Source organism: Protopterus annectens, chromosome 10.part0 (genome assembly GCF_019279795.1).
Source record: "Protopterus annectens isolate FY-2018-M chromosome 10.part0, PAN1.0, whole genome shotgun sequence".
NCBI lineage: Eukaryota > Metazoa > Chordata > Ceratodontiformes > Protopteridae > Protopterus > Protopterus annectens.
Window position 1 is genome coordinate 800070377 of NC_056744.1, and position 18170 is coordinate 800088546.

Here is an 18170-nt window from a genome sequence, read left to right on the forward strand (position 1 = left end):
TCTGTGTATTCTACACAAATGTATGTTTTCAGATTGTGGACATCATTTATTTATACTTCTCCTTGCTTTTGTTTATGTAACAGTCACTGGAACAGCAACTAAATGATCTCTGTGTTAATCACATTTTCTTCTAAAGGATCAGAACTAGACCTCTGAAAGTGGTGATCATCCGTGTTACCATGGTCAGACTGTTTCTCTTAATCGAACTACAAAATGTGTGGCTTGTGTTCTAGCTTAAGTAATAAATCTGTTATCAGAAATGCTGTTATGAAGACTTTTAAGTGCATAAGTCACAGCACGACCTTAGCTGTGAATATTGTTTTCTGCAGTTACTAGGATTGTAGACGCAACCCAGTCATTTTGTTTGATACATCTGGCATTATTTTGAAAGCAGTACCATTCTGATAGATGTACTCTTAGTGTACTTCAGAATTGGGAAGCATTTCTTTAAAATCTTCAAAAACTATGTAATGTTTTGACCCTTGGTATCAACCCCCCCCCCCCCAAACTCCACAGGAACCCTGAGGTGATGGCTCCCCTACTTGCATCAAGTTGCTCTTTCTGTTCTACGAACCATGGCCTAAAGTTAAACGCCAAAAAATGCATAGTCATACCCTTCAGGAAAAACAAGGTTACCCCTAGTTACCATATAGGTGGCAATCCACTAAGCACAGAAGAGGTTATCAGGGATCTGGGGACCCAGGTTGACAGTAACCTTTCATTTGACACTCACGTTGCCAAAGTAGTTAGGAAGACCTTCTACATTGCCCACCTGATCATGAAGGGATTCACATCTAGATCAAGGGAGGTCATCGTTCCCCTGTACTCATCACTCATCAGACCAATGATTGAGTACAATGCCCCATTCGGAATGTATCTGACCCGACACCTGCAGCAATTGAAAAGGCCCCAAAAGTTCCTCACCAAAAGGATAAAGGGTCTCAAAAATATGTCTTATGCTGCCCGACTGAAGGAACTCCAGCTCTATTCAGTCGCTTACCGTCTGCTCAGAGGTGACCTGTGCTTGACATACAAGGCCATGTTCAACCCGGAATTAATGAACATGCTTCACCTCAAAAAATCTAAATCCATCAGAACTACAAGGGCAAGAGACTTAAACCTCAACACAGCTATTAACAGGACGTGCTGGAGGGACAGATTCATCACCCAGAGACTCCCTATGCTGTGGAACAAAATACTGGTACATGTGAGGCAGAGCACCTCGCTGGCCTTGTTCAAGAGAAATCTTGACCAATGGATGGGAGATCGCAGGTATACCCCAGGGATAACCTCGGTGTCACTGCTTGACAGAGGCACAGCAAAATAATGGGCATAGTATCCTTCAAACTAAAGGTGTGGCGAAAGCCACAAAACTCTGGGCTAGGCTTATAAATGCCCTAGGGCAGATAGCCTAGTATGAACCTATGAAGACGGGAACCAAGTATCCCCCATGCGACCCATTTATTCCTGCCCTCAAAGGCTGACAGACCCTTCCATTTTTCCTGTGGCAGAGAGTTGGTTGGTAAGGAATGGGCCAGCCTGCATGTCCTACACAGCGGCCTACTGTCCCCTTTCACTAGGCAGCTTGCTAACTCCTCAGAGCTGCCTGGCTAGGGGAGAGATGTGCATGCTGTCAGGCACACCTTCCCCAGGTCAGTAATGTGCATGTTGTCAGGCACAGCTAACCTTCCCCAGGGCAGTGATGTGCATGCTGTCAGGCACACCTAACCTCACCCAGGTCAGTGATGTGCATGCGGTCACTCACAGCTACCCCCCAGCACAGCAGTGTGCATGCTGTCACGCCTACCAACATCCTGCAGCTTACTGGTATTCATGCTCTGCTAGCAGCACAGGTTTTACAGGCTAATTCTGTGATTGTTTGCTCACTGTTTGTTCACCAAGAGCTGTGCCTCCAATCAAACACTGGTTACTCGGGCCGCAGTCAGGACTTCATTGTGTATGCTACATTGCAGGGCAATACCATTTCACATTTTTATGCTTCTATATGCATAATGGATTTAGCATGGCTGATCTCATTGGTAAAACATTTTTGTAGCAGAGTAAATATCTCTCAAAATTGTTAACATTTAATCACATTTATTTTAGGTGCATGCTGAAATACTTAGATTTTCTCTCTAACTTGGTGCTAACATTTGCATCTGACTTTGATCCAGAAACATAATTTCATTTCCTTCGAAAAATGCATTTAGCTGTTAAGTATGAAAATGCTGATTTTTCTGTTTTGCCATTTTCCAAGACAACTGCTACATATTCAGTACCTTGCAGTACGCATTTCATTATTCTTTGAAATGCAAATATGCAAGAAGATGGTTTTGAAAACATGTACAGGACACATCGGAAATGTCCTGTGTACTGCCCGAATTATATTCGCATTTAAAGAAAAGCTAACTGATTTTATTACTGAATAAAGTCTAATTTCTGTAAAGAGTAGGGTTGCCACCGATCAGATTTTTTCCTGAACTATCCCGAAATCAACCAGATTATCTTATTAGAAAACACTGTACAAACTCGGGCATTCTTTTTCAAAAAAAAAAAAAAAAACAAACAAAAGCTATCAGAGTTTGTTAAATCAGCAGATTCAGTATGCTTTTCTATAAAAAAAAAAAAAAAAAAAATCACAAATCAGGAAAAGAGGATGTTCCTCGTCCCCCCTGATGTGCCTATTACTTCACGAAATGGACACAAAGCAGGTGTGGAGAGGGGAACAGATGGGCAGGTTGCAAGACGTGTGGCCTTGGTCTGGTTTCATAAGCGGGGCAGCCCTATCGGAGAGGCTCTGTTTAAAGCAAATTAAAGCAGAATGGACTCCGCAGAATCGGTTGTCTGAGACTCTGCAAAAGACTAGCATGTGTTTGCAAGACATCAATTAAACTATTTAATGATGATATGAATGCACCAAATTGAAGTGTAGAAAACAACGTACTTCCAAGGTTTTTCAACCTAAGGTCATTTGCATGTGCTTTTAAAACAAATGCAGAAATAAAATTACATTATCATGCAAAAAAATAAATAAATAAATGAATTTTACTTTTGTACAATACATTGCACAAACTTGATCCAGTCTAGAAAACGGGTGGATGTTTATGATGGCAACATTTTTTTTCAATGAACAAAGTATTATGTTTAGAATGGAAACCTGTTTTCCAAGGTGGAAAACTTTTGCTCCATTAGCTACTGGTAGACAGTTTTCAAAAGATGAACATGAGCCATGCATACTACCAAATTATATCAGATAAATATGTATGTAACGGACACTGACATGACAAACTACACAGAGTTATCCCGCAGCCATGTTTCCAAAATTTGCATCTTTCCACATTGTGATTATTCATCACCGTGGCAGTACTGCTTATTTCTACTTCTGTTAGCATCTTTTCGTTCTTGACGTTTTCTGCATACTAGGTAGATACGTCTGACATACTGAGTTTTTTTCCATGCTATGTAAATGTTGTTTCAAAATGGTGTGCCTCCCCTGTCACAATGTACAACATGACTAATGCAGGTCTTTTTGCTTCCATTCTTTTTATCAAGTGTTTTGGACAACGTTTAACAGTTGTGAGTGTTTTTTTTTTCTTTTCCAAACTGTTTTCTTTTTTGCAGGCTTTCTTCATGTGTCAAAACAGTCCTCGTAACATTTTTCAGTTTTAACTTTGTATTCATCAACATGCTTTTGGTGGTTTTCTGTGTATCGCTAGCATTATTTAATTAAAATTTGCCTTTTATTTAATAAATCATTTCTTTGTAATACAGTCATACACTCCGTTACACACCTTTTCTATAAAAAGAAAAATCCTTTATGCACTTCAGTTGACTTCCTTTCCATGCTTGAGCCATTTCAAATGGTTTTCCAAGTGTTTTTTTTTCTCAGCCAAGAACTTTCTCTAAATAATATTAATTTGCATTTGTGACTGTTAATCTCTGATCTAAAGCCATCATGTCCATCTTCACTGAATGACGAGATTAAGGCTGACAAGACATGCAAACTTTCCCCCGTCTACAAGTTGCTCATGCCTACTGCTAATGTATTGCCTGGCCGCTTTCTTTTCAGGTCTAGTGACTGCTAGAGTTCATATCACCAAGGTGCATTTCTGAATTTTGGAATTATTTCTTGCCTTTGCATTGGTAATATTGTTTGGTAAGTGCTTTGCTGCTCATGAATACTGTAGACTTCCTTCACCTGTTTCAGACAGTTTTATTTTTTTCGTAACCTCTGATAAATTTCATTCCCTCTCCCTTGTCCTTCTTGGAACTTGTTTTTCTTGCAGTTCTCAGGCATAGCACTGTTTCACTCGGTGTTCTGAGATGTTGCTGTCTTTTCTTGACTACATTTTGACATTGTTACCTGTTTCAGTTGAGCTGCTTCTATTTTGAACCTTTTAGTTGATAGTTGGTATTGAGGGCTGCTCTGGACCTTTCTGCTGATTTTTTTTTTTTTTTTTTTTGCTAGTTTTTAGGCTTACCATATTTTTACCATGGAAAGTAAAGACACAAAAACTTTTATAAAATGATGTGGTAGTAAGCTACCTCCTCAAGGCATTGTGCATAGTCTTCCTCATGCTGGAATACTTTAATGCTGAACATAGCATGGGATGGTTTCAGAGACAGGAGGAATAGACTGCTTTTAGGTAAGCGCATGGAGGGAGCACAGACTGACACCGACTGGGAGCACAGACTGACACCGATTGGGTGATGTTAATGCATTCTTTAGTTCTCTCCCTTTAGAGGTGAACAATTCAGCCTCCCTCAGTCAAAGGAGGTTATTTTTGTTAGATGCTGCCAATCTCCAGATCCAACCATGCTGCTGAGTGGCACAGAAAAATCACTAGAATAATGGCAGAGCTGAAACAAATGCTTAATGGGACCTAAACTTAGCGTAGGGACAATGGGGCTGAGGTATCTGGCATTTCACCTGTTCCTGGACTGTCCGGGAATGAAGGAAGTTTTAAATGTCCCATGGTAGAGTCGTCTGTTGCTCCCTCTGGTGTTTCTAGGATTCCTGCATCTTTTTCTGATTTCCAGGAGTCTTCTAGCTGTTTCTTAGTCCCCCCCCATGACACGTTGGAAGGATATAGTGTGGGTTATACTTTTTGAAGGAAGTCCACAACATTTTTTTTCCTCTTGGGCCTTTTTCATGAAAGCATCTGTGCATGGAATTTGTGGAATTTGTGCTGTAGCTCTTTAGGCTTCTCTGAATACTTTCAAAAGACACTACATAGTGAAAGTGATCTCTGGGTCCCAGTTGTCATTTGGGGCTTCAGTCATTGAGAACATGTTCCAGTGAGGCACCATGCAGGAATATAAGCTAGAGAGACTGTCCTGCCACTCAAATCTGGATTTGATAATTTCAGATACAAAGGTTTTGTATGTTGGATCTGAATGCCTGTGTCCATCTTTGCTAATTTTCCCACCATCACTCTCACCCACCTTGTATGAGGAGGAGGAAGTCCCAAGTGGAAAGTGTGCTCTGACACCGCATGAACTACAAGAGATCTGAAGAGGAAGCAGTCAAAGAATTATCAGTAGAAGGAAGGAGTCTGCAGCAACCTGAGAAATGTAATTTGCCAAGTTCCTAAGCCCTGTTGGCCTTAATTTCATCAGTCAATGAGGAAGATATGACTGTTGACATCTAGCAATATGGAAAGTACGCGACTTTAGTTTTTGAGCTAACCAAAGGAAACTGCCACCAGGAAAAAGGCAACGAATGTGCATTTGAATCAGGTCATCAACTTCTGTGCAGTACTTATGACTAGGTATAACATCAATTGCCTGATGGGGATAACAATACCCATGTTTGTTTTTCAGTCTCTCTCTAGCTCCCACAGTACATTTCATATTCCTTGACACAGTACCGAAGTACCAACATAATAAATCAGTTTCTTCGAGCATTTGCTTATTATGACAGTGCGTTATTAGCAGCTTTTAGACTTTACTCCAGAAAGTGTCTCTGTTGTGTTGCTCTAATTTCTGCTCAGTGTAAGGTGCTGAAAAGTCATCTTTGCTGCACTGAAATAGCTAAACTGCAGATAATTTTTATGTTCTAAATTTTTGTTCCTAGGAAGTTTGCATACTCAAGTGTCAGATCTAGCAGCTGTACTTGTTTGGCACTGATGATCTGTTTAACTTTCATGGAGCTGGTAAGATAGCTTTCAGGCAATTTCTAGTATTTTTGTTGCCCTTGTCTAAATTTACTTGGATGCTGTTGTACCATGCCTGATCTTAACCTTTTATATAAAAGATTTTTTAACAACTAATTCTGTGCAAGAGTTGGATTACATCTGCATTTGTGTGTTCTAGATCTTTTCTGACTGCTGAAAGTCATTCTTAGGAGATAAATGGTGAATAACAGTGAAAACTACAGAAAGATTGTGGTCTTGCTGGAGGGGATAGAAGAAAAATGCACACTCTGGTAAATGTTTTACACATTTAATACACTCCGTAAACACAAAAGTAGTGAATAGTTTAACATCTCATACCAAAACACAGCGTTTTCATCTTTGGAATCAAGACTTCATCAGAACAATGGAACCTACTGTTACGATAACACTTAAATAACTACCCTAAATAGTTAATTACCGCATTAATTTAAATATTAATCAAATACTTAAAGCCATGGTGTTAAAACAAGACCACAAAAATACATAATGACAGAGCACAATTAAAAAACAATAAATGCATGAATATAAATTACTTTGTACATACATCAATCTAAAACACATTGGTTTAAAAGATAAATGTTAGTTCCAGCAAAGTGATAGACAAACTTGCTAAAAATGCCCTTAATTTAAACTGTCACATAACTACAATAATCTAACAAACCTGGTGTTACTCAAAGGTACTTTTAAACACTATTTGAAAATATAGGTAAATATTAGTTGAAAAAATTATTTTCTAAATGGTAAAAAACAAAATGTCTACAATAGTTGTAAAAACGAGTACATTTGTGTGTAAAGTGTACAAATAAAAAGTAGTAAAAATTTGTAAACTGTGAAATTTCATTCCTTAATATATTTTTGCTGCCCTAAGTTTTAACAAAGGGGCAATGGAGACATTATCATTAGTTCCTGTGGAGGTTGTAACGTTGTTTTTTTTGAGGTTTGGAAGGGTGCAAGGCTACTTTTTTTTCCTTTGAAGATGGTGGTCTTTCCTTTTATTAAGGCTGATATATAGTCTCATTTTAGAAAGAATGCAGTATTTGAATAGGAAACCAATAGGACCTTTCTGATTTCTGGTAAGAGTAAACATGAATAAGCAGAAGTGAAGGAATGTGCAGAGTTTATGGGGAGTAAAGTACTCTTGGGATAATATTTTTAGGGAAGAAGAAATATGGAATGACGTAAACTACACTAGAGGGTTTAAAGGCATAGGCAGGTGTACAGTAATGTTTACCATAGTGATAGTGTGTACATTTTGAAAATTATTTTTGTTCAATGAAATGCACCAGAATTTAAAATAAAAATATAACCGTTTTATTGTATCAAATGATTGGCCAAATACATTTTTCTCCGTAAGCCTGTTATTTTAGTAGTTTTTCTTTATTGAAAATGTACAGCAATGAAGACGAGCAGGTATATCACAAATGCAAATTGGCAATGTCCACTTGAATAAAAAAGCTTTTATTCCCAACAAGTTTGATGAGCGCTTTCGCGTATAAAATATACGCTTCTTCAGAGAAAATGTATGCTGTCCAGAAGCGAGCACTTGTCCAGATTTGGGATAAGGTTGATTTCCTCATCTGATTAGCATTCTCTGTAAGGAATTCATTAGCTTCCATAGATTAATATGTAAGTACTAGGCTAGCTGACCTTGTGGGCCATGTTAAGCCTAGCCAGTTTCCCTTTTTGTGCTTGAAATAACCCTTCTCAGTTTGTTCTAGATTGACCTTTCCCATCTCATGGTTAATTATATATCACCCCTAATGAGAGTAACTGGGATCATACTGCAGATAATTTGAGGGGACCCATGCATGTGATAAAGCATTTAGGAGCTGCCGCCATCCATTAGTACATGGGGGCAGTCCTTGGGTAAATTTTCTATTTCCCATCCATAAATCTAAGTTGCATTTGAAAATGAACAGGAATGAACATTGTTTTATGTGGATGCGGAGTCTATTCCATAGAAGCAATATCCTGTGCGAAATATACCTGTCCCTCCAAACTGTTCTGTTGATGTTGCAGAAGAGGTTCAGATTCCTAGACAGAGTACCTCTGATGTCATTTTATTGCTGATGTGCAGTAAATCCATCAGTACTGGGTCGGATGATGCCTTCTATGGCCGACTGGGCTTTGAGTCAGTCCATGTAGAACATGTTAAGGCCTTGTGTCCTCTTAGCATCTCTTTAGGTGGCTCCAGTTGTTGCATATGTCTGGACATATACATGTCAGAGGGCATTATATTTAATGATTGCCCTAATGAAGGCTGTTTAAAGGTGGACAATGACATCCCTAGATCTAGACATAATCCCCTTGTTTATAAGGTGTTCAGTACAGAAGAACTTTCTTACATTAGATGCGTTGGCCAAAAGTTAGGTCACTGTCTACATAAGTGCCCATAATGAAGAGGCCTGTGAAATATGATCAGTGGGAAAAGAACAGGGGGAAGCCACAATTGAGGGATGGTGGGCAGGATCCCTTGAGCTGCTGCCAAAAATGAAACAAAGTGAGCGATTCTCAGAAAAAGTAGCTGAAATCAGCTTCCCACTCCACCCTTGCTCAGCTCACGAACAAATGGCTTATAGGTAAGCCTTCTATGCTACTGTATGCTAATTGTGACATTGATAGGTTTTCACTTCATAACCGTCTCTGATGAAATGCACTTGGTGAATGTAAGTTTCATTTCTTGATTTCTGTAATCATTTGTTAAAGAGCATTTAATGCATAGCATGAACTTACGAGTGTGACTATAGATTTGTTCAGAAGCAAAAATTACAACATGCATTGACTTTGTTTTGATTTTTAATAACATCTAGAATTATTTTATTGACAGTCTTTAGGAAGTGATTCCGAAATGTTCTGGAAATGACAGCATTCCTTTAAAGATGACCTAACCTTTTTAAGGAGCTTTTGTTTTTGTTATTCAACAATGGCACTGAGTCTGGTAAACATAGTGAAATTATGTTTTTATGATGGCACAGATGTGATAAATGTCATACATTGTCCTTGTGAAAAGTTGTATTTTGTTGAAACTAGAAGGAAATTTGTAGATAGACTTAAAGAACACCGTTGGAGTATTAAAAACAGGAATTTAGAAAGTCCTTTGGCAGAACAGTTTAGTGAATATCATGAAAGAAATTCTCAAGGTACAAATACGGGAATTGTTTGTTTTTTCAGACATAAAGAAGTGTGCTTTATACATTGGACTTGAATAGAGGAATAAATTGGAATGCAGTTGTGACATGAATTTGCTTATTTTAATTAATCTTAACTATTTTTAATTGTTTTGGGTGTGTGGTTTGTAATATATTACATTAATGTTCTGGTATAAATGTGGTTATTAAATTGTGTTTATTACTACCAAAGAAGGCTGTTGCAGCTGAGGCGCTAGAAGAATAGTTTCATAGATTCAGAAATTCGTAGATTACCAGGCTAACGACCCAGGGGGTCATTCTAAGCCTGGCCAAGTTTTCCCGAAAGAATAATTATGTCCTGTATCCAAAAAGGACATTGAGTGCCAGGCATTTGTAAGCTATCTCTGTCTGTAAGGGACATGTGTGCCAGGCCTGGTGTAAATTTCCTATTCCTCATCCACTGGTCTAGGTTGTGCTTAAACTGGGCTGGGTAATAGACAAACTCAGCTTCACAAGGGTGGGAAGCCTGTTCCATAGGAGGTCTGGTCTCTGGAACACACACCTGTCTCTCCAGCATGTTCTGTTTAAGTCCCTGACAGAATTCAGGTTCTAGACCTTGTATTTCTGGTACTGTTTGACTTACGAATGAATATGCAGAGATTCATAAGTGTGGGGTTTGTGGATGCCTTGTAAGCAAGACATAGATCACCCCTCAGCAATTTATAAAAGACCGAGTAGAAGGAAAGGGCTTTAAGACTATCTGCATAAGGCAGGTTTGTTATGCCTTGTATTCTTTTTGTAAGGACCCTCTGAGGTCACTCTAGTTGCTGCATATGCCTGGTCAGGTACATAATGAAGGGAGCATTGTACTGTATGATTGGTTTACTAAGAGCAGAGTACAGTGGAATAATGACCTCTTTGGACAAAGATGCCATGCTCTTACTTATGAGTTGAAGCTATTTTTTTCTTCAAATTTAGTCTGTGAAGTATTAATTTCCTTAACTGCCTGTCTACATTAGTCAGGAGTTTTTAGTATGTATAGCTTTGTTACTACAATGCTTGGCACAGATTTTTTTCTCTTGTTGTATAACTGATTGATACTGTGATTCCACCAGGGTGGCTTGTGTTTTGAGTTTGTCTTATTCTTAATGAGTGGACACAACTCGCTGTGTATAGCTATCAGTATGACTACACGGAGATTTTGTAAATAGCTTAGTATATGCTATGGTTTTTACTGGGTTTGGGGTTGCTTGGAATTTAGCCAAGGTGTCTGTCTGTTAGTATAGAGAGGTTGTTAGCCTTGGAATAGTTACTAAAGCATTTTGGTTTCACTGGATCCCTGGATTTAATTTTATTTTAAGCAATACTATCTTGTAGTCAGATCTGATAAGAGAGCACATTACATTGGGTGAGGAACAAGTAACTTATCACTAGCAGCAAATGTACAACTTAACAAATGCAATGCATGTGCTGCTTCACAGAAATTCATGTGGAAGTGAATGCACTCTTGGCCTGTTATTGTAGTGTATAAACCTGCAGTAAACAAGCACGTTGAACCACTTTGGCTATTGGTGTACTGAACCACTACCCTGGTGTGGATAGAATAGAGCCCACATCTTCAGAAAGAATTTTAAGGTAAAAGCAGCAAATATCAGTAAAGAGAGAGAACACATTGGTACATCAGTATTTGTGGTGTGTACATCTAGGAAGGGATTATATGTTTCTGTAAGAATAAGGAATTAAGGCCATAAAAGAAACTTTTTTTAGTTTAAAAAGGTGATAATTGGTGAGCATATAAAGGAATGCATAGTTGGTGCTGCGGTAGCATTGTCGCCTCACAGTAAGACGTTGTCCTGTTCGATTCTCAGCTAGACCGTCTTCTGTGTGGAGACATGCGTGAATGGGTGTACCTTCGTTGAAGGTTGTGCGTCAGAGCCGGCAACTCTGCACGTAAGAATCTACTGCCAATCATTAGCGAACCGGAGTTCCGCTCTGGCGACCCCTAACCAGGAAAAGCCGAAAGACACAACAACAACATAAAGGAATGCATAGTGATCTTTCCAATGCAACAAAGTACTTAAAAGTAATCTTGGCTTAATATACAGAAAACAAATCTGCATAGCGATTTAAGCATATAACTGATGTGCATTCAGCATTATGGGATGATGAGTTTCCTCATAACTGAAGGCTATTTGCATAACATATGAGAAAATTATTTATACAGGCAGTGAATACAGGCAGCCATTTCATGTAAAAGAGACCTGAATTTCCCTATACAGGAAATTATTTGTGGCTTCTGCTCAGTTGATGCAATGTGATTATTTATTTTTTTGCTTGAAAGATTATATAAAGGGATTAGTGGATATTTTTATGCAGCGACCTTGAAGTTCTTTATTTGCATTAATTGCTTCCTTGTAAAACTATGTGGTTTTGTGGTGCCAAAGTGATTTATATACTGTAATGTTAGCATTAAGTTACTTTGTCTCAGAATTTGTGCATAGTGACAAAATTAATTTGAGCTGCGGTGATGCAGCGATTAGTGCTGTTGCCTCACAGCAAGAGGTTCTCCCGTTCGATTCTTGGCTGGAGTGCCTTATGTGTGGAGTCTGCATGTCCTCCCTGTGGTTGAGTGACATTTAAAGACATGCAGGTAGGTGCGTGCGTGAATGGGTGTGCCTTCCTTGAAGGTTAGGCGTCGGGCTGGCAACTTGGCACTGTAAAAATCCACTGCCAATCATGAGCTGACCGGAGTTCCGCTGTGTAGACCCCTAACCGGGAAAAGCCAAAAGACAAGACATAATTAGTTATTTGTTCTACAAGAAAACAGTTAACACAGTGTGATTTGTGACAAGTGAATTGCACTTGTTTGCTTTAGCATAATAACAGTATGTCAGAGTGAGTGCTGACAGGTTTACATTCAAATATAACTGTGTGTGATTGTAGCAATAGAACTGTTGTATTTTGGTTGGCTCTATGGTGTAGAAGGATATTGTCCTAATTACCTTCCTCTTGGGTTTGACTAGAAATCTGGGAACTGGAAGTGCTGATGGGGGGTGGAATTGGGGGTACATGACTTGGAGTGAATGGGTGTCGTATGTTCTTCTGTTTTGGGGGAAGGAGAGGCAGAGTGACCTACTGTTGTAATGAGAGAAGTCAGTTGAGACTGCCAAAGAAATCTTGCTGTGCGCTTAGGATCACCAAGTAGTGATAGCACAATAGCCAGAATTGTTAAACTTGTTTATTAATCCCATTTTAGACCATGACATAGGTACATATACATTAACAGAAGAGAAAACAAACCATAGAAACGTTTTTCATGCAGTGTACCTATTCCTGTCTTCCCTTATCCCTCACTCTTCCTCCTGTACATTGTTCGGCATATATTATTCTCACAATTTGATATATTTCTGTGTAATTTTCTGCTTCTGTTTTATAAAATCCAACCTCAAACTCAATTATCTCCTTTTACAATATTCAGTACTTCAGTTATAGCTGGTTTAGAGTGTGATTTCCATTTTCTGGCAATTTCTTTTTGGCTGCTGGTAGCATGACATGTAGTAAGGTCTTACACTGCCTAGGCAGTCCAGATCCTGTATCCCAATTGAAAAGAATAATTTCCTTAGTTACAATGATTTTTCTCCACATATGCTTCTGATAAAGTATGCTGTTGGGAATTTTTTAAATTCAGCCAACTTGTTACATTCACAAAAAAAAGATGTTCCCTCATTACCATCACACTTTTAGCATTTGCTGTCTGCTTGAGGAAATATTCTCTGAAGTCATAAAAACACTTGCAAACAAAAATGCCGTCTGCCCTTGTTCTCTATTAACAATAGCCAGATGATATGTTGTCTTATCTCATCTTCAGTCTATGCTGGTTGGGTTCTGAACCGAACATCGGTTCTGACTCGGCATAATTTAAAATTTAAAAGCTCAAGAGCTTCCACTAGCTGATATTCAGGTAAGATTACCCAGATCTTGTTTGCTGCTCAAGCAGATCGGGTGACTTCCACACTGGCTCCTGGCTAAGTGAAAATGTTCTTATTTTTATTTCTTCTTTTTCCACCTTTTTAGAGTTATTTCTTAACGTTTTTACAGTTAGTGCCTAGCAGGATTATTAATCCGCTACTTGGCTGTTTTTGTTTGTGTTGTCTGGCCATCGTCGTTCGTTAGGCCTGTTTGTGTTATTGTCATTTAAAAACCTATCTTACCGAGCTTGTTGTATCCTTAGAAGGTAGCTCATTTAAGTTAGAGGGCTTCCGATGGCCCAGTTTAACTTAGAGGGCCATTCTCCTTCCCTTTCTTGTTCTTTCCCGTTGTTTGCTGAGGGAGTCGGTCAAAGGACTGCTCCCTTGTTTCTAACGGAAGTCCATTTAAATTAGAGGATTTCTTCCCCTTATTAAAAAAAAATATATATATATATATATATATATATATATATGTAGAGAGAGAGTATTAAGTTTCCTTTTTGATTAACGAGTTGGTATTCTCTGTAGCTTATCGATCTTGATTATATATTGTTAAACTTTATGTTAGTCTTCTGGGTGTTAAAAGGCTCTTATTAAGCTACTTCTTAGAGCAATTTTTTTGTGTAGCTTCAATATGTCTAAGGATTCTAAGGAACTGCAACTGTCTGGTTTCAAAAAGTGTGATAAATGCAACCAAAAAATATCCCTGACAGACTGGCACACCAGTTGCATTTACTGCCTGGGTGCCCGCCGCCTACATGAATCCTGCTCCTTTTGTCATGCATTTAGCTTCAGGATATTTACTGAAAACCCCTTTTACAGAAGCTTAGATGGGACTCTGAGGTCTAAATCTAAACCTGACAAATCCCCATCTTCATCTAAATAAGAGAAGTTGGGCAAAAGAACTTCGACTTAGGCTCCATCTTCAGAGCCACCTTAAAAAAATGTTAATCCAGTCTGGCTCAGAACCAAGGGCTCTGAAAAGTCTCCCTCGTTGACTCTGATTGCAGTTCCAGAGCCGATTGAGTATCTGTTTCGGAGCCGGTCCCCGGTGTTGGAGCTGGTAACTCCGATTCTAAAATCTCCAATCCCACAAAGGGCAAGGTCTCCATCCATATCTTCCCAATCCTCAAGAAGTTTATCAGTTGATGTGGAGCGAGTAGTGAGGTGACTTCTTCAGACACCGGCATTGGCAAAAATTCTGCCAACTCTGACCCAGAAGGAACCAGAGACGACAAAGACCTCATCGGTTCCTCCTCCGACCTGACCTTGGGTTTCGAGCTAGTGCACTTGGACCCGATCGCAGTGGAAATGTCACAGAGACCTCCAACAGGATCATCGATTCTGACATCTGCTCTGTCTTCCTCAGTCCCATCGGAATTCAAGGAGTCTGGGAGCTGACGCTCTCCCATCGGGTCTGAGGAGGAGAGTCTGATCGGACAGCTGTCCAAGCAGATTCTACCTCTCGGGGCTTTGGCGTGGTTGAGCTCGGCTCCTACATTGGTTTTGGAACCAACTGCTTTGCTGTGGGGACAGTCTTCCAGTTCTTCGGAGCCGGGAACCTCCTTAGAGTGGGTGAGGGGGCTTTTGAGCTGATGGAGAGAGTGCTGTCATCTCAGACTGCTCCACTCTTCTGTTCAAGTGCTCTTCCCCCAGATGTGCCTGTGGCGGTCTCAACACATTCTCCCCCCCCCCCCAGTGCAGAGACCCTCAGCCCCAGAAAGCCCCTGTGGGCAAAACTATCTCTTTTGAAACTTCCCCATAGTGCCCCTCTGAGGAGGTCCCTTTGAAAAGCTTGTGCAAGAGGAAGCACATAGACTCCCCAGAAGAGTCTATCACCTCAGACACTGATTTGGATGAGTCAGAATGGTCCCCTTCTGAAGAGGTCTCCTTTGCAGACATCCTGGAGATTCTTAAGCAGAGGAGTGGCTGGAAGCCCACCAATCTTCTGAGGATGTGTGTGTGTACCTGGAAGCTTTTGAGTCTTGCCCCTCGATCTCTTGGTTGACTCCGGCTTTTGATCAGTCGGTGAGTGTAATTTGTCGGAAGGTGTGGGGCTCTCTGGATTCAGTGAAACCTTTGCTCTCTGGATTCAGTGAAACCTTTTCCGAAGAGGCCAAACAAATTCATTACAACACCTGCAGAAAAAGATTTTCTCAGCAAGGGCGTCCCAGTAGAGGCTATGGTGGTGGCGGCAGCCACAGCGAGGGAATTGTCGGAGACTTCCTCATCTGTTCAACCACCGAATAAAGATTGTTAAACGATGGACAGATATGGTAAGCATATTTTTTCTTCAGCGGCATTCACACTTAATCGCTGAGTTACCTGAACCAGTTTACGACACTACAGAGGGATCTAAAAGAGCTAGGAGATACCTTTCAAGGTACCATAGCTGCAGGTGTTTCAGGTAAGGTTTCCTTGCAGCTCTCCACCTTAAACTATGGTAAATTCCTCCATGTGACTGATTTCTTACGTGGCCGATGGAGCGAGCAGGGCAGCAGGTACAGGAATCTCCTTAAGAAGACATTCCTGGATGCGCTTATGTAGTTTTGCTGATCCCTTTAAGTCTTCTTTTATTAGCGCCCCTTTTGATGGCTCATCCTTGTTCGGGTCCAAAGTTAGAGACCTTGACCAGGTGCGAACAGGAGGGAGACTGTATCTGCCGTGGGAGTCCATTTTTCCATTTCCCCCTAGACCTTATCAGAAAGGTCATAAAGGGGGAAAGATGTGGTTCCGCAAGTCCCAAAGAGCCTTTCCTGATGCACATGTGGATTGTTCCCTTAGGGGGAGATGGGGAAGTAACAATGGAAGATGCTGACCTTGCAGCAGAGAGGTTCTGCAAAACCAGGGTGATGGGAACTTCTTCCTTGGAAATCCCTTTCAGTGCTCCTGGGAGGAGGCCCATCTGTCCGTCTTTGGAGGCAGTCAGTTGTCGTTTCTGGTTGTACCCAAATGCCTGGCTAGAAATTACACAAGACAAATGGATACAAATGATCATATCCAGAGGTTATTACATACCCTTTTCCTCTTCCCCGTTACAAAAACAATTAGTCCCAGATGTTCCACCCAGTCAAAGGGATTATGCAACTCTAGAGGTACAAACGTTGCTAGAAAAGAGCCATCCAAGCTGTTCCCACAGACCAGATTGGATCTGGAACTTACTCAATGTTCTTTTTAGTTCCAAAGAAGACTGGGACTGGAGGCCCATTTTGGATCTCAGACTAAACAAGTCCGTCAAGAAATCAAAGTTCTGGATGGTGACACTGCAGTTGATACTCCCCTTTCTGGGGAAAGATGGTTGGATGTGCTCGATAGATCACCAGGATGCGTTCCACCATATAAAAATGGATATGCGATCCAGGAGACATTTGTGCTTTTGACTGGGAGCCAGTCACTACTAGTTTTGAGCTCTGCCCTTTGATCTCACTACAGCCCCCAGTGTGTTCACCAAATGAAAGGCAGTAGTTACGGCTCACTTGAGGCATCTAGGATTTTGTGCGTTTCCATACCTAGATGACTGGATCCTAACCACCACCACCAAGCACCTCCTAATGAAATCAAGGGACAAAACCATTCTGTTCCCAACTAGGCATTACAGTAAACTTCAAAAACTCTGCCTTGTTGCCATCACAGCATCTTATATTCTTAGGTGCAGAAACTTACTCCAGAGAGGATTCAGACATTTCGATAACCAATGGAAAATCTTTTGTGCACAAGGAAAGCTCAAGCAAAAACTGTCTTGACTGTTCTGGGCACCATGGCAGCTACAATTATTTTGGTACCTCTAGCGCGTTTACACATGAGAGTTCTTCAGTGGTAGCTCTTTTCTCAATGGTTCATGGAAAATCTACCACTGTCATACAAGATCATCTTCACAGAATCCTGCAAAAAGGACCTATGCTGGTGGCTTCATTCGACTCAATTGACTGTAGGCTGATTGTTTGTTTTCCCACAACCAGTAGCCACAGTGACCACAGACACTGTAGCAACCAGTAGCCACAGTGACCATGAACACTTCTCAGAGTGGGGGGGGGGCATTATCTGGGAAAGACTGTCAAAGGCATCTGGCAGGAGCACGAGAACCACTTGCATATCAGTGTCCTAGAGTTGAGAGCGGTGCTCTTCATGTTGGAAGCATTCCAAGACTCTCTCCTGATAGGAACGATTGCAATTCAGGCAGACATGTCAGTAGTGTGGTACATAAATAAACAAGGAGGAACCAAATCCCATCCCCTGTGTCGAGAGGCACAAAGAGTATGGCAATGGGCAGTCTCTTCTCAGCATTTTCTGATAGCAACACACATCCCGGGGAAATCCAATGTGATAGCAGACAAACTCAGCAGAGCTATTCTAATGCCTCGATTGGTCCCTAAAACAAGAGGTTGCGCACAAGAAATTTTCCACCAATGGGGCCAGCCGTGCTGCGACCTTTTTGCCATGTCCATGAATGTCAGATACAGCAACTACTTTGCTGTGATTCCCCCTCTGGGGCAGTCACCAAGGAATGTGCTCATACACGCTTTTCCCTCAGTTTCCCCTGATACTGAAGGTTCTTTAGAAAGCCAACACGTTGAAAAGCACAGTAATTCTCATTGCACCATACTGGCCTCAGCAAATCTGGTTCCCTTTTCTGTGGCCCCATCTTCAGGAGGAGTTGTGAATTTTGGACACAGTTCCAGACATTTTGACTCCGTCGGGGACATTCCATCCATCGATACAAACCTTAAAATTGACAGCTTGACTGATCCAGTTCCACAAATAGCCGGGTTCCATGACATCTCCCCTGCAGTTAGACATGTATTGATTTCCTCTCACAAGGCATCAGCTAGAAAATTATACTCTAGTAAATGGAAAAGATTTTCACATTGGGCTTCCAAAAACAACATAGGTCCTTTTAC

The 18170-nt window shown here is 40.6% G+C and overlaps 1 long non-coding RNA gene across 1 annotated transcript; it reads right to left on the minus strand.

Moving 5' to 3' along the window:
* Window positions 1–478: 478 nt before the first annotated feature.
* LOC122813353 lies at window positions 479–1771 on the minus strand. Its single transcript, XR_006366669.1, has 2 exons — window positions 1423–1771; window positions 479–566 (listed from the first exon to the last, which is right to left on the minus strand). It is a non-coding gene; the product is annotated as an uncharacterized LOC122813353 (long non-coding RNA).
* Between the last annotated feature and the right edge of the window lie 16399 nt (window positions 1772–18170).